Raw genomic sequence first — 16000 nt, forward strand, 5'->3', positions numbered from 1 at the left:
GAAGCACCTGCGTGAGATACCGAGAACCGACTTTGAAAAATGTTTCAGGCAGTGGAAAGAACATTACCTGTGTCAAGTCAGAAGGGGCCTACTTTGGGGGAGATGAGTGTCCTAGCACAACAGGTTAGCCATTTATTTATTTATTTATTTTTAGAGCCTTAGGTCGGATACTTTCTGAACAGACCTTGTACAACAAGTCTGTAAGTACAGCTTTACCAAGTCTACAACAACTCTGTATTCTAACAAAACTCTCTGGCAAGTCGCTGCAGCAAAATCTCTTTTAACAGGTCTGACTTATCACAGATTATTTTGTTTTTTTTTCCATATTTCATTTTAATTTTCACCCTCTTCTGACTGTTAAGTGCGTGGCAGCAGCATGAGTGAGGTGAAGCATATACGTGAACAATCTTATACGCCACTGAAGCTTAAGAAACTTTATGAATGCGAGTATTCTCATACTGATGTTTTTTTTATATTATCTCTCCTACCATGTGATGTCATTCAGTTCATAGGAGACATTTTTAAGTGATAGAGTTAATGAAGACTGTTTACCTCTTCTAGCCTCAAAAGTCTTACCTAAGTTGAATAAAATCGTCTGGTGGTAGCAAGGCTGTAATAAGATGTCATCGTACTGAAAAGGTGGAAAGAAAACGTCGATTGATTAGGAATTAAAGGGCCCGGCCACCCGCTCCATCTTGGCTACTCTCAAGCAGAAGAAAATCACCTGGAAACAGCAAGAATAAAATAGTAATGATGTCCTTGGCCTTTGAAGGGGTTAATAGGTCTCGATATGTAACTACTTTACTGCTATGACATCATTATCTTATCGTCACTACTACCAGGTGGCTTCATTTGGTTTAAGATAGTGGCATAGTATCGAAGGGGGCTAACCACCGCGCCGCTAAATAAATCAGTCTCTCTCTCTCTCTCTCTCTCTCTCTCTCTGAAAAAAAAAAAAATAGCTACATAAAATCGTTCACAGGTAACAAGAATTAAAAATAGAAAACACCTTTAGATCAAGCAGGACTTATTCTCCTTATATATATATATATATATATATAAAACCAGACATAACTCTAACTCAACCAAGCGTGTTTAGAACCAATATGGCGGAGATGACCACTTGCCTCAACCTGCTTTCACTGCACCCGAGGGAATCAATGTCGGGGCCTTTGCAATATTGCCAGATCACGACTTCCAGCTGCAACAGTCGCCAGTGTCCTCTTATTTAGCTTTTTGTTTATAAGTTCTCCTCGCATCCCCTTCCTACTTTATTTTGTCCCCGATTTCATTGTATTTCTTGTGTGTGTGTGTGTGTGTGTGTGTGTGTGTGTGTGTGTGTGTGTGTGTGTGTGTATGTGTGTGTGTGTGTAGCTGTGGTACTGCAGTTATACTAGAACAGTCGTGGTTTAGAATTTTCAGAACAACACAGGATGATTTTCCATTCGTGATCAGGATTTGTTTTTTTACTAGAAGAGACACAAGAAGACCCTGCACTCTCCTTCCACTCTCTCCAACAAGTGCAAACCTTTATTACAACGAGACACTGATGCCAAATTTACCTGTGAGGCAAGTCCAGGATTCACATTCACAAACGGACTTAAGATCAATGGTCTCTCGTAACTAATAGTTGTTCTTCCAGTATAGATAAGAAAAGGGGAGTGTGGTAACTTCCATACCACTATCCATACTGCAAAAGAAAATTTAAGTTGCAATATATAATTCATCATATTTTGGTGGTTCAGCGGCCGAGTTTACGGTTACTTCTGAGTCCAGGTTTACGTTTAAACGTACCGCGAGTTTCCAATATTTGTGTTGGCCTGATGGTCTAGGGGTATGATTCTCGCTTAGGGTGCGAGAGGTCCCGGGTTCAAATCCCGGTCAGGCCCGTGGATGTTTTTAAAGCGTTTGGTGTGAATGCCATTTCCCTGTCAGGTGCAAAGACCCTGTGGAAAATACTGTAGGGTCTGTCGTAGAAAGCAGCTTAGAAATTCGAAGACGTTAATGGTGAGCAAGTGAAGTAATGGCCTGGTTACACTGTGCACGTTGGTGATAGTACTGTTTTCCTGCTACTGTTTTGGTGATAGATTTATTTTATGCTGTGTCTGCATCATCTAACTACTGTGTAATACTGGGAATAGGGTTAGGAGGATCATGACCGAGGTGAATATAGTTAATATATATTAATTATATATATTAATTTCTTTTTCCCTTTTCTAGATCCTGTACCCACCCCATTCATAGTAAGTGGGATGAGAATTAAGTTACGACATTCTTGGTGATGACTAAGGAAAGGAGAGACAGAAGAAATGAGTACGAAAATGGTGAAGGCTGACAGAATGAAAGAGGAAAACATAAAATTCTCTGATATACAGGGCAGGGTTGCATGATGGGCTGGGAGGGGGTGGATCCAGCAACGATAAGGGTAGAAAACTTAGAATAAAGGCTGAAGAATAAGGTAATAAATAAGCTTAAAGCATGAAAGGTAAAGGTGAGGGAAGGAAAGGTCAAGGGCTGTGAGGGTAAGTTCCAAAGGACAAAGATCTGGCATTAAGGGGCAGGGAAAAAAACAGTGATTGAGAATGAGATGTGTGAGAGGTAAGGGTAGGAGCTAATGGGTAAGGGCCTTGGAGGGGTATCAGAGAAAAAAAAATTAATAAGAAAAAAAGCTTGATACGAGAGCTAAGGGTAACAACAGGTAGGGGCTAAGGTAAGGGCTAATGGGTAAAGGCTAGAGAGCAGATCCATTAGCACTAAGGGCAGAGGGCTGGGAAGGTCTCAGTGTGGGGGGTCTGTCTGGTAACGTCAACTAATGCCACTGTCCCACCCCACCCTTGCTTCTCTCTCTCTCTCTCTCCCTTCTTTCATTCTCCCTTTCCTTCGTCTCTCTCATTCCATTGACTCTCCTCTCTTTCATCTTTCTTATTTACATTCTCTCTCTCTCTCCTTTCATCGACTCTCCTCTCTTTTTCTTCCATCTTCTGTTATTTCCTCTCTTTTTTTCTTTGCTCCATCTTTTCTCTCCATCATTCTTTCTTCTCCTTCCCCCTCTCCTCTCCTTCATTTTTAAGTTTCCTCCGACTCTTCTTTATTCTTCTTCGCGTCTTTCTTCCCTACCTATCCTTCCCCCTTTTCCACTTACCCCCTCATCTTCCCACCTCTCCACCCCTTCCCTGCCTACCTTGCCTTCTCTCGCGTACCTGTACTCATATCTTTCCAACTGCAGCTCGTCAGTCTTTCCCTATTACCTTCTGCTCCCTTACCTGCCTGAACTTCTCTTTCCCTCCTATCTTCTCTACCCCTTTCCCTCTTTCCTACCTCTTTTGTCTCACTGTACTCCCTCTGAATTCTTCCTCTCCTTTTCCCCTTTCTCTCCGTTTCCATCCTTTCCAAACCTCATTAATCTATCCCCTCTCCTTTCCACCTTTCTGCCTTTCTTTACTTCATGCTCTTCCTCTTTCCTTCTCTCCTACCAGCGTACTGCCCCTCCTTCTCTTTTGATCTTCCCTACCTCGATCCATTTCTATCTTCATATCCTCCTACCCTCCCTCGTTCCCATCTTCCTTCTCACACTTATCTGTCTTTTCTGTTTTCTGTTTCTCTTCCCTAACACTCTCTTCCTCCTTGGCTTTACATACTTCATATATCCATCTCTCCTTCTCGATCTTTTCCCTATCTCCATCTATCCTTGTGTTCATATTGTATTCCTCCTCTCCTTTCTCTCCTCCTCTCCTTCTCCATCCCTTACTTATCTCACTCTCTACTCTCTCTCTGTTCTTCCCTCCATTCCTTCCCCACCTCATTCCCTCCAGTCTTCACAGCCTTCATTTCCTTCCCTCCTGCCCTTTCCCTCCCTCCGTTCCATACCTCCCTCCCTCCATCCTCTGTCTCTCCATCCCTACCCTACCTCCCTCCCTCTCCCTTCTGTCCCTCCATCCCTGCCCCACCTCCTTCCCTCCTGTCCTAGCATCCTTCCCTTCCTTCCCTCCCTCACCATCCCTTCCCTGCCTCCCTTATCGGCTCTTATCTGGTGTTCAAGACTCACTAATTAACTCCCAACATTCTCTCTGGTCTCTCTTATCTCCTTTCCCTTCCTGCTGACTTATCTCTCGCTGATTTTCTTTATTGCTTCCCCGCCTCTTCCCTCTAATCTCATTATCTCTCCGCTTCTTCAGTCTTTGTCTTGTTCTCGCCGCTGATCTTGCTGGATGTGTTTTGTAGATTCCTCTCTCTCTCTCTCTCTCTCTCTCTCTCTCTCTCTCTCTCTCTCTCTCTCTCTCTCTCTCTCTCTCGAGCAATTATGATTCAGTTCTAGCCCCCACCACACGATTTTATTAACCATCCTTTACCCAACAGCATCACCACCAACGTTTTCATTACTTTCACCATCAGAAGAGCTGCCACCACTACCACAAACACCACTTTCACCACCACTGCAACACCCACCACTACCACAAACACCACTGCAACTCCCACCACTACCACAAACACCACTGCAACTCCCACCACTACCACAAACACCACTTTCACTACCACTGCAACTCCCACCACTACCACAAACACCACTTTCACCACCACTGCAACACCCACCACTACCACAAACACCACTTTCACCACCACTACAACTCCCACCACTACCACAAAACACCACTTTCACCACCACTGCAACTCCCACCACTACCACAAACACCACTTTCACCACCACTGCAACTCCCACCACTACCACAAACACCACTTTCACCACCACTGCGACTCTCACCACTACCACTAACACCACAAGACAAAAGAGAGAGAGAGAGAGAGAGAACTAAAAACCGAAAGAAAAAAGTCTAAACGGTGTCTGTCTCAGTGTCAGTTTAATCAGCATTTTAACTACTAACGCCATTACAGTCGTCTCTAGTCAATATCACAGTCATTAAGCCATTTAATCAGGTGGCGTCTCTGGTTCTTAATTCCTAGTAATACCTAATCTTAGAAAGGACCCCTCGTTGTTAAGGAATTGAAAGATACTTGCATGAATGATAAGGTGTAATTGTCATCATCGCTTACGCAGCCATCAATACTGTCTTTTCTTTTTTTTTTCATCTTTCCCTGTTTTTTTTTTCACCACAAAGTATCAGTTACAACGTCTAATGCAATATCCACTAGTTATTGCTACCATAACTGTCTCAACTATTCGCACAAACACCATTACCACCATCGTGCTCACCATTCCCCACCACAAAGCACCAACAACCACCACTACCACTACCACAGTCGCCCCTAGTCACTACCAATACCTTACCACATATGTCCATCACTGTCACTACCACCATCGCAACCAGTCACCACCACTCTCCTACCACTATCTCCCTCAACACTGTCACTACCACCACTCGCGCTCTATCAGATCCTGTCACTGCCACCTCTACCACAACTACCACCAGCAGTAGCATGGTCGGGAGCTGAACAGAGTGAATGAACCATCAATCCATTCTGTGTCGTCATATATCCATCCTTATCCATTCCCTTCCCCTTCCCCTTCTCTCTCCCTCCCACTTCCTTCCTCCCTTCCTCTTTTTGTCCTTCTCTGTCTCCCTTTCCCACCCCTCCCTCTCTTTTCCTCTCTGTCTACCTTCCCCTTCCCTCCACCTCCCTCTACCTTCCTTTCCTTCCCATCCCGCCCTCTTTCTTTCGTTTTATCCGTTTCCTTTCCCCTCATCTTCTTACACATCCTTCCTTTCCGTCACTCGTCCATCCTCTTCCTTCCTTCTCTTTCCCTCCTTATTTTTTTTAACCTCCCACTCTTACCATATCCTTCCCCTCCTTTCTCTTACTCGTCCTCTCTTATTCTTCCTCTTTGACCCCCTTCCCTAACCTTTCTTTCTCCCTTCTTTCCTTGCATATGCCTTCCCTCTCATTTTCTATCCTTCCCTTTTCCCCCTTTGTCTCCTTTCTCCTTCTCCCCCTATATTCCACTTTCCCCTCACCCTTCCTCTTCTGTATCCCTACTATGTCCCCTTCCCTCACCTTTCATCTCCATCCTCCGTCCCCCTCCCCACCTCACCTTTCCTTTCCTGCCGATCTCTGCTTTCTTCACCTCCCCACCCTATAGTTCTTGTTTTCTCATTACCTTCCCTTCACATACTCCTCCGTCTCGCAGCTCGTATTCTCTGTCTTTCCACATCGTAGCTTTTCAAGAATATTAAGCCAAGGATTATGTCGTTGCTCCCGGCATGCATACGCCTTCTTCATCAAGCGGGTTGCTCTACCAAACACGTTCAAGCCTTGTATGTTACCACCAGACGATTTTATTAAGCTTACAGGGGAGGCCGTTTGTAGGGAAGTAGGGAATATTTAACTTAATGGTATTAGTTATTAACCCCTCCAGCACAAAGGTGAGAAGGTCAACTTCTTCACAACTCTGACGTCTTTTTAATATCAGTCGCGTTATGACCAGGTGTGTTGAAGTCAGAAACTGTCTCCATTCTTCTCTCTCTCTCTCTCTCTCTCTCTCTCTCTCTCTCTCTCTCTCTCTCTCACCAGTCACATTCATTTTGACATCGACCTCTCGTAATGAAGTAGTTTAGCTGCAGTGAAAATGTAGTCTCCATTAGTCTCTTTGTTTTCATTACATTCTTGCCTCCATCAGATCTCACATACTGAAGGGGAAAGTTCACATTAACGCTTTAAGTACAATGACGAGTGTGTGTGTGTGTGTGTGTGTGTGTGTGTGTGTGTGTGTGTTTCTGACCACTCGTACTCAAGGGGTGTTTGTTAAGTAGCGGTGCATAAGACTAAGGAGGGTGCGGTGAGAGAGGCGACCACGGCAGCAGCACCCCATAAATCCAGGCCCCCCGAGCTAATGAAATTGAATCACCTCGGTAAATCACCCATCTTGTTGTGGTCCGTATCCCCTACCCCCTCACTCCCCCTCTCTCATCCTTACCCGATACCTACCTCCACCCTTGCTCACCTTTACCCCTAACCCTTCTCCCCTTTTCCCCTGCCCTTCTCTCACCCTATCACTTACCCTGCTTACCCCCTCTCCTACCCAAACTCCTACCCCTCTCTCCTATCTCACCCTTCTCACTCACCTCCTCCCCTTTTCCTACACCCAGTCTCCCTCCTCCCCCTCCCCTATACCCATTCCCCCACCTCCATCCCCCTCTACCGCGTTTGGTGTCCCGGTAGGAGTTCTTGTGCGGCCTTCTCTGATCCTACACCCTGGAGTCCTTTGTGTCCTCAGCTGCTTCTGCGTTGGGGGGAAGATTAGACTGAACCAACCTCTTCACTACGAGAGGCTTTCCCTGTAGCTGAGTAATATCGTTTGTCCCTATGAATGATAAAGGGTCATTCTGTTTGTAGGGTCAAAGTGTGCACTGAGGATTGATGTGAGTGAGCTAATATAAATTGTAGTAAGAAATTAGGTAATGACGTGATGAAATAAGCTTTGTCTCTTTGGTATTAGGGAAGAGTATAGTCTATTTATCTGTTTACGTATGTGCATGTGGTTCTATCTGTGTATCTTTGCGTCTGTTTGTTTATATCTGTTTTTCCGTTAATCTCTGTATCTGTCTTCCTGTTATCTGAAGATGTATCTGTTCCCTGGCACTGCATGTAAAGAGGGTTAGCTTCGATTGAGAGACCTTCTAGTATTTCTCTTGCCACTTAAGGGCTTTGGAGGGCAAGGGGAGGTTTATGAGGGCTGTGGAGGGCATGTGATAGCTGTGGAGGGCTTGTGACGGCCGTGGAGGGATTGTGAGGGCTTCTGAAGACAATGGAGGGCTTGTGAGGGCTGTGTGGGCTTGTCAGGGCTGTGGAGGGCTGTGTGGGGCTGCGGGAGGGCTGTGTGAACCATTCCACGACAGTCAGTGGGTGAAGGAGTGGAAGGTGGAGCGCATGGGACTGGAAGCAGAGTAGATAAGGTAATGGGCATAGATGAATGAAGAGAAGTGATTGAAAAGTGTGATATTCGTATAAATAAACAAACAGAAAGGGAAAAAATGCGAGGAGAGATGAACAGCAACTAGAACAAATAGAAGAGGATAAAATGAAAAAAGGTGAAAGAAGAGGCCAGAAAGTAATTACGGTATATGAAGGTTAGGTAAAGTGAGAGAGAGGTAAATCTAAAATAAGGATGAAACTAAACTGAACTCGCTTGAAAGAAACAAGATGGTGAAAAGATTTAACATAAAGCAAACGGACAAAAAAGTGAAGAAATGGGAGAAGGTAGGAGGAAGGGATGAGAGACACAGAGGCAGATAAGTGGAAGAGGAGGTCAATGAAAAGATGAGAAATGAGAAAGTGGGAGGAAGCGATGAGTTAGGCAGAGGAGAGAGAGAGAGAGAGAGAGAGAGAGGCAATAAAGTAGCCGGGGGGTAGACCACAAACAGGAAGGAGAAAAACATGGGAGATGACCCCGTAGGAAAGAGACCATGGAGGAGTGAGGGAGTGGCCGTAGGGAGGGAGGGATGCAGGGAGGGAGAGAAGGGAAGGAGAGAGTAGGAGGGAGGAGAGAGAGAAGCAAAGACCACCAGGAAGGAGAGAAAGAAGGGAAGCAGGGAAGGAGAGACCACCAGAAGGGAAAAAAGGAAGGAAGGAAGGAGAGACCACCAGGAGGGAGAGAGATAGGGAAGGAGAGAGAGAAGCAGAGACCACCAGGAGGGAGAGAAGCGAGGGAAGCAGGGAAGGAGAGACCACCAGGAGGGAGAGAGATAGGGAAGGAGAGAGAAGGGAATGAAGTAGGGATCGAGGAAAGTGATAAAGTAGGTAAGGATGGAGGAGACCGAAGGAAGAAAATGATAGAAGCACAGAGAGAGAGGGAGACTAAAAGGGATAGAAGGAAAGAAGGGAAGCTGCCAAAGACCACCAGGAATGAAGAAAGGAGAAAGGGAGGCAAGGAGAGAAAGAGAGAGAGAGAGAGGGAGAGAGAGAGAGAGAGATGGGTATCAGGGGGGGTTGGTATCCTGGCAGTGGGGCTAATGAGGGAAGCAGGTATAATATAATGATGCGTGTGTGTGGTAGGCGGGTTCAACTAACAGGCATTACCGCTTCACACATTAGTCAGGCAGAGCAGCATCAGGACCCCCTCGGAAATGCGGGCACCTGGGCAGAGAAGATACCTGGGAATTACGATCGCCTGATAAGGGAGGTTTATCGGGGAATTACGGGTCACCTGAGAAATATGGAAAATTATGATTATTTTAGTACTATATTTTAGTACTATGCTCACCTGAGTACACTTTTTTTTTTTATTTCTGTTTATTTAGTTATTTATTTTAGGCGTGGTGGAAAAGTAAAGGACGGCTAGAACGATCAGCCACCTATATATTAAGGGAAATACAGCCTGTACGTTATTAAACACATAGTAAAGAAAAAGATGATCACGGAGGTGCCTTACTCCTGAAGATGAACTCGAGGACCTTGGCTGACTAAGCGAGAATGATTTTATTATTATTATTTTTTTTTTTAATCCTTTCGTCCGTCCGTGCTCGACAGGCCACAGTTATGGACCGATTTTGACAATTGAGGTGGCAAATGAATCCTCGCAAGCTGACCGTGAACCCTCGTCTTAGTAGTCAACATGTTCAGGTCAGTCTTAGGGTCACAGTGAAAAAATATATATATATAGAACAAACTTTTATTTACAGGAGTATAGGCATTAAATTGTTATAACAGAAAAGGGTGTTCAGAATGCGGTAATTTATGCCCTCGTCACAATATTTATCAGCCCATTAGAAACTGGCAAATTGCAAAAATAAATAAATAAATAAATACAGCCTATGTCACTGCCTCATTAGAAGGGGAGGGGGGGAAAGGTGATGGATGAAGGTGTGGGTGTAGTTGCGGGTGAGGGTGAGGGTATGGGTGAGGGTGTGGTGTGGTTATGAGTGTGGATATGGGTGCAGGCGCGGGTGTTGTTGAAGTTGAATGTGTAGGTGTGGGTGAGGGTATGGGTGTGTGTGTAGAGTATGGGTGGAGATGAGAGTAAAGGTGGTGGGTAGGATTAACTTACACCTTAATAACTCCCGGTGGCAGGATCACATAGTCAAAGTGGTTGCAGAACATGAGATCAGCGCATTAAAAAAAAAAATCTGCTGTACACGGCAAGGATCATACGAGACTGGTCCGTGTTCTCTTCAGTTAAGGACGCTCCATAACACATTTTCTTAGGCGATTTATTTTACTTATCAAATATATCTGTCCTATTCTGTGTTAGATAAATCTTTCCAACATCGCCATACCCTGCATAAATAATGTGCAAAAGGATACTAACCAGCCATGTCCAGAAATAAATCGCTAAGGAAGAGGTGTTAGGGAGCTTCCTTAGCCGACGAGAATACGGTCCTTTATCTTCATGACCTTAGAACGGTAACATGGCCTTTTTTCTTTTTTTTTTTAAGTATAATGAGGTTAATTACACAAGTATATTTACGCATTCTGTAAGGTAGATGTGTTTTTCAGGTGTCCGTAATTCCCAGATATCCGCAATTTCCAGTGTCCATAATTTCTAGATGTCCCTATTTCTCAGGTGTCCGTAATTTCCAAGTGTGTAATTTCCAGTGTCCGTAATTCCCAGGTGACCGTAATTGCCGGGTGTCTGTAATTCTCAGGTTCAAAGAGTGACACCGAGAGAATGAACAGGTAAAGAAGAATATGGTAATTATTTCTCTCTTTTTTTTTTGGGGGGGGGGTTACTGTGGTGCCTTTCACTCACTTCTTGGTTCGGGTGAGAGAGAGAGAGAGAGAGAGGGGGAGAGAGAGAGAGAGTCAAGGTTAAACGGCGAGGCTAGACCAACGTACACTCTTTACTGTGGCCAGTCTGTTTTCATCTGTCGTAACTGAGCCACTCTCTTCAACTCTTAACTCGTGATTGCAAAGAAATCGATAAGCTTTAGTCATAAGGCGTGAATGAATATCCTTGGTTACAAGTCAAATCAGTCTTCCAATCTGTGAACACTTGGCCATCTAGGTAGCGTAAAAAGGATAGGGATCTTTGTTTGGTTAGAGGAAATGCGCTCTGTGTGGCCGGTTTTAATGTTAATATAATGACACTTTCTTAAATAATTATAGAACGTCAAGAACAGGTAAGCAAATGAGAGGACGTATAGGTGTATGTGAGAGGAGGGAAGTGAGAAATGAATTCTCTCTCTCTCTCGCATCTTCGCAAGTGAGATGAAAGTGCGAGATAGCGAGAATTTTACACACGAGAAACTGTATATATGTAAATTAAGATTGTGTTCGGTATAGGCTGCATGGTAATGGATGGTGGTAGTGGTGGTGGTAGTTGTGGTTGCTGGTGTTAGATGGTGGTAGTGGTGGTGGTAGGTGAGTGTGGTGTGGCTGTGATGATTGTGTGGTTGTGATGGTGGTAGGGGTGATAGTAGTTGTGGTGGTATAGTGGTTTCTGATGGTGGTAGTGGTGGTTGCTGGTAGTAAATAGTCGTAATGGTGGTGGTGGTTGTGGTTGTGATGGTGGTAGTGGTGAATGGTAATTGGCTGTGTTGGTGGTTTGCTGGTAAGGGATGGTGATGATGTTAGGTGGTGGTAATTGTGGTTGCAGTGATTGTGGTCGTTGTGGTAAAAGGTGTGGTTGTAATAAAATAAGAATGTTTGATGATTGGTAGTAGTTGTGGTAGTAATGGTTGACTAAGTTAGGATATCTGTGACGTTGTTGTGGTAGGCCTGGTTTCGTTTAATAATTGACGTCGTGATGGTTTTGGTGGTGCAGTGGTAGTTGTGGTAGTGGTGGTGGTTTTCCCGGTGGCTGTTGTGGTAGTGGTGGTGGTTTTTCCGTTGGTAGTTGTGGTAGTGGCGGTAGTTGTGGTAGTGGTGGTAGTTTTTCCGTTGGTAGTGGCGGTAGTTGTGGTAGTGGTGGTAGTTTTTCCGTTGGTAGTCGTAATAGTGGCGGTAGTTGTGGTAGTGGTGGTAGTTTTCACATTGGTAGTTGTGGTAGTGGTGGTAGTTTTCCCGTTGGTAGTTGTGATATTGGTGGTAGTTTTCCCATTGGTAGTTGTGGTAGCGGTGGCAGTTTTCTCAATGGTGGTAGTGGTTGCGGTGGTCGTGAAAGTGGTTGTTGTAGTAGTGGTTAAAAATTGTGGCTGTGGTGTGGATGGTCTTTGCCTGGCTGCTGTGGTAGTGATGATGCAGTGATGGTTGTGGTTGTGGTGGTTTAGCCGATGGTGATTGTGGTAATAGTAACGATATCATGAGAGAGAGAGAGAGAGAGAGAGAGAGAGAGAGAGAGAGAGAGAGAGTGAAATAACAAGGAAGTAACACGAATAAAGGTGACGTCCTCGAAATGAAGGGGTTAAATTGTGGTTGTGGTAGCCTTGCAGATGGTGGTAGTGATGATGATGGTTGTGGATGTGTGTGTGTGTGTGTGTGTGTGTGTGTGTGTGTGTATGTATGTATGTGTGTGTGTGTGTGTGTGTGTATGTATGTGTGTGTGTGTGTGTGTGTGTGTGTGTGTGTGTGTGGTAGTTGTGGTCGCTTTCCATTTGTCGATATTAATGGTGGTAATGCTCCTAATTGTGGTAGTAATGATGGTGGTGGTGGTGGTGGTGGTGGTGGTTAAGGGAAACTGTGATTGATGATGGAGTCGATGGTGGTAGGATGATTGATTGTGGTCAGGATGATGGTGGTAGTTGTGGTAGGTATGGTAGGAATGGTTGTTGTAATGAGTGTAGTGGTAATTAAGGAAGTGATAGCATAGGAAGTAATGATGGTAGTTGTGGTACAGAGGGGTAATATTAATGGATGCAGGAATATCTTAAAGTGGTAGATGTGGTAGGACTGGTACCTGTGAATGGTGTGGTGGTAGGTGAAAACGTGGTAGTAGTTGAGGTAGTGGTGGTAGCAGTGTTGGAAGAGGTTGGTTTTAGTGTGGCAGTAGGTGTGTGTGTGTGTGTGTGTGTGTGTGTGTGTGTGTGTGTGTGTGTGTGTGTGTGTGTGTGTGTGTGTGTGTGTGTGTGTGTGTGTGCTTTTTGAGGTAGGAATAGTGGTTGTGGTAGGGAAGTAATTGTGATGGAAGGGTTGATTTGGTAGAGAGTGATTGCTACAGTCGTGGTAGTAGTGGTAGGTGTGTAATTGTGGTAGTTGTGGTTGGTAAGGCATATTAACCGTGAATAGGAGGGAAGGGAAGGTTAATGAGGGAAGAGATGGGGGAAAAGGGAGGGGAGTGATGGAGAATAGTAAATGAGAGAGAGAGAGAGAGAGAGAGAGAGAGAGAGAGAGAAGAGGGTGGAAGGTACAGAAGAAAGGTAAAAGAGAAGTAGAAAAGGGAAGGAAACAGAGAAGGAAGGAGCGTGTGAGGTAGAGAAGGTAGGAGGGAGAAAGGAGGAGAGGGAAGGAGGGAGGGAGGTGAAGGAGGAAGGAGGAATGAAGGAAGAAAGAGGAGGAGGTAGGGAGGTACACAAGAAAGGAGCAAGGGCAGTTGAGAAGGAAAGAGAGAGAGATAACGGTAGAGAAGGAAAGGGGGTAGAAGGTAGGGAAGGAAGGAGGAAGTTAGAAAAGAAAGAAAGGAGTTAGGAGGAAGAGAAAGATGGAGGTAAGTAGATAGATAGTTGAGGGAAGACGGAGAAGGAATGAGGTAGACAGGCAAGGAGAGAAGAAGGAAGAGAAGGAAACAGGTAAAGTAGGTCGAGAAGAAAGAGAGAAGGAAGAAGAGAAAGGACATAGGTGGACAAGGAGGTAGAGAGTATAGTTGGGTAGGTAGAGAAAGAGATAGAGAAGACAGATAAAAAATGTAAGAGTAGGTAGAGACGAAGAAAGGTAGGTCGAGAGAGATGATGGAGGTGGAAAGGAAAGGAGTTGTGCAGGTGGAGAAACACATAGGTAGAGAGTATGAGGTATTTGGAGAAGGTAGTAGAAAAGGAAATGGGTAAATAGGGAAGAATAGTGGTAGAAATGTATGTATGTAAAGAAGGATAGCCTGTAGGTAGGAAAAGAGGTATGGAGGTAGGTAGAGAATGAAAGAGGTAGTTAGGTAGGTAGGTAGGCAGGTAGGTAGGTAAAGAGGGATGTAAGTGAGGAAAGACATCAGTAGAGGTAGAGATGATGGCAGGTAGGTAGAGACTGAGTTTGGTATAGAAAAGGTTGGTAGGTAGAGAGAGAAAGGGGAAGGTAGGACAGAGAAGGCTGAGGATAGGTTGAGAAGAAAGAGGTAGGAAGACAGGTATAGAGAAGGAAGTGAGGAGAAAAAACAGCTAAACGGATAGGTATGTAGAGAAAGAATATGTTGACAGGTGGGTAGGAAAGAAAGGTAGAGAAGGTTGTGAGAAAGGAAAGAAGTTGGTAAGTAGGTAGGTAGAGAAGGCGGTTGGTAGGCAGACAGATAGGTAGGAAGGTAGGTAGGTAGGCAGAGAAAGAGATAGGTAGGTAAGGAGGTAGAGAAGGGATGGGTGGAGGGAGGGCCATATTAGCAGGGTAATGACAGGTTAGCCCGAGACTCAGGGAAGCTCAAAGGGGCCGCCAACCAACACGATTAAGTCATCTAAATATACAAATAATGAACCACAGCCGCTGATGAATGGCCAGGGGGGTGAGGGGGGGAGGAGTGGCTGGAGAATGGAGGGGGGGATGGTGGAGGGTGGGGTGGAGAATGGAAGGATAGTGGGAGGGAGAGAAGAAGGAGGGCGAGTGGAAGGGGATGGAGAAGGAACGAGGGATTGGAAGGAGGGATAGTTGGATGGGAGAGAGGGTGGAAGAGGAAAGAGAGGGAGTGGAAGGAGGGATGACCAGCGGAGGGGGTGGTTAGAGAATGGAGGGGGAAGGATAGTGAGGGGGGAGAAAAGGAAGGAGGGAGAGTGGAAGGAGATAGAAGGGAAGAGGGGAATGGAAGGAGGGATGACCAGGGGGAGGGGTGGAAGGGGATGGTTAGAGAATGGATGGGTACAGTATAGGGTGAGGGATGGTTAGGGAATGGAGGAAGGAAAGATAGAAGGATGGAGAGAATGAAGGGGAGAGGATAGAAGGAGATAGGGGAATACGAGAGAGAGGATGGAAGGAGGGATGGCTCGGGGGTAAAAGGAGGTGGTTAGAGAAAGGAAGGGGGAGAACAGTGAGAGGAAAGGGAGGATAGAGAAAGGAGAGGGGGAAGAGAGAACGGGTTGTTGGCAGGAAGGGAGGGAAGGAGGGAGGGTAGACAGGGATAGCTCAGGGAGAGAGGGAAGGAAGGGGGAATCGTTGGGTTGAAGGAGGGAGTACAAGAAGGTAAGGAGTGAGTGAAGAGAGGAAAGGAAGGAGGGAAGGAAGGAAGAGTTATTGCTGGAATGGTAGGGGGAAAGGAAGGAACAGAAGGAGGGAAGGAAGGGAGGGCAGACCAAGGGAATGGTTAGGGCGGAGGAAGGAGAAGATTAGGAAAAGGAGGAGTGAGGGAGAAAATAGAGGAAGGAAAGAAGAGAAAGAAAGCTTAGAAGGGAATGATCTGAAAAAGGAAGACGGAGGGAGAGAAGAGAGGAAGGATGGAAGAGAAGGAATGCTTAAAAGGGAAAGGTTAGAAGGAAGGGAGAGAATAATGGAAACACTCTTAGAGGGAAGGAAAGACTTGGCTGAATAGAGAGGAGGGAGGAAAGGATAATAAGGGATGGAAGATCGAGGAACTGCCTGGATAGAGAAAGGGGAGGAGGAAATGGATGGAGGAGAAACAGTGAAAGTAGTGTAGGAGGGATCTGAGAGGAAAACAGAGAAAGAGAGAGAGAAAGAGAGAGAGGAAAAAGTTGTCTGATAGTATGGTAGTTTGAAGACGGCATCGTACTGAAAGGATTATGAAACGACATGGTAGCTAATCCTCTTATCTCAGAACTTAACTTGAGAAGCACGATATTACCGGTAAGCTATCTTAAAATAAATAAATAAAAAATAAATGAATAAATAACCTCTATAGCCAGATCAAGTACCATCAATTTTCATCTTGTTGGTGTCAGACGATTTCATTCGGCATAAAAAAGGACCAAATTAGTGCAGAGGTATTACTGAAGACGTAAGGTATATTATTTTAACCCGTCCAAATCCACGT

The 16000-nt window shown here is 45.2% G+C and overlaps 1 non-coding gene across 1 annotated transcript; it reads left to right on the top strand.

Moving 5' to 3' along the window:
* Positions 1 to 1817: 1817 nt before the first annotated feature.
* TRNAP-AGG (transfer RNA proline (anticodon AGG)) lies at positions 1818 to 1889 on the top strand. The gene has a single exon. It is a non-coding gene; the product is annotated as a tRNA-Pro (tRNA).
* The last annotated feature ends 14111 nt before the right edge of the window (positions 1890 to 16000 follow it).

This window comes from Coenobita brevimanus, chromosome 1 (genome assembly GCF_032717465.1).
Source record: "Coenobita brevimanus isolate Jiangsu-jjx chromosome 1, ASM3271746v2, whole genome shotgun sequence".
Lineage (NCBI taxonomy): Eukaryota > Metazoa > Arthropoda > Malacostraca > Decapoda > Coenobitidae > Coenobita > Coenobita brevimanus.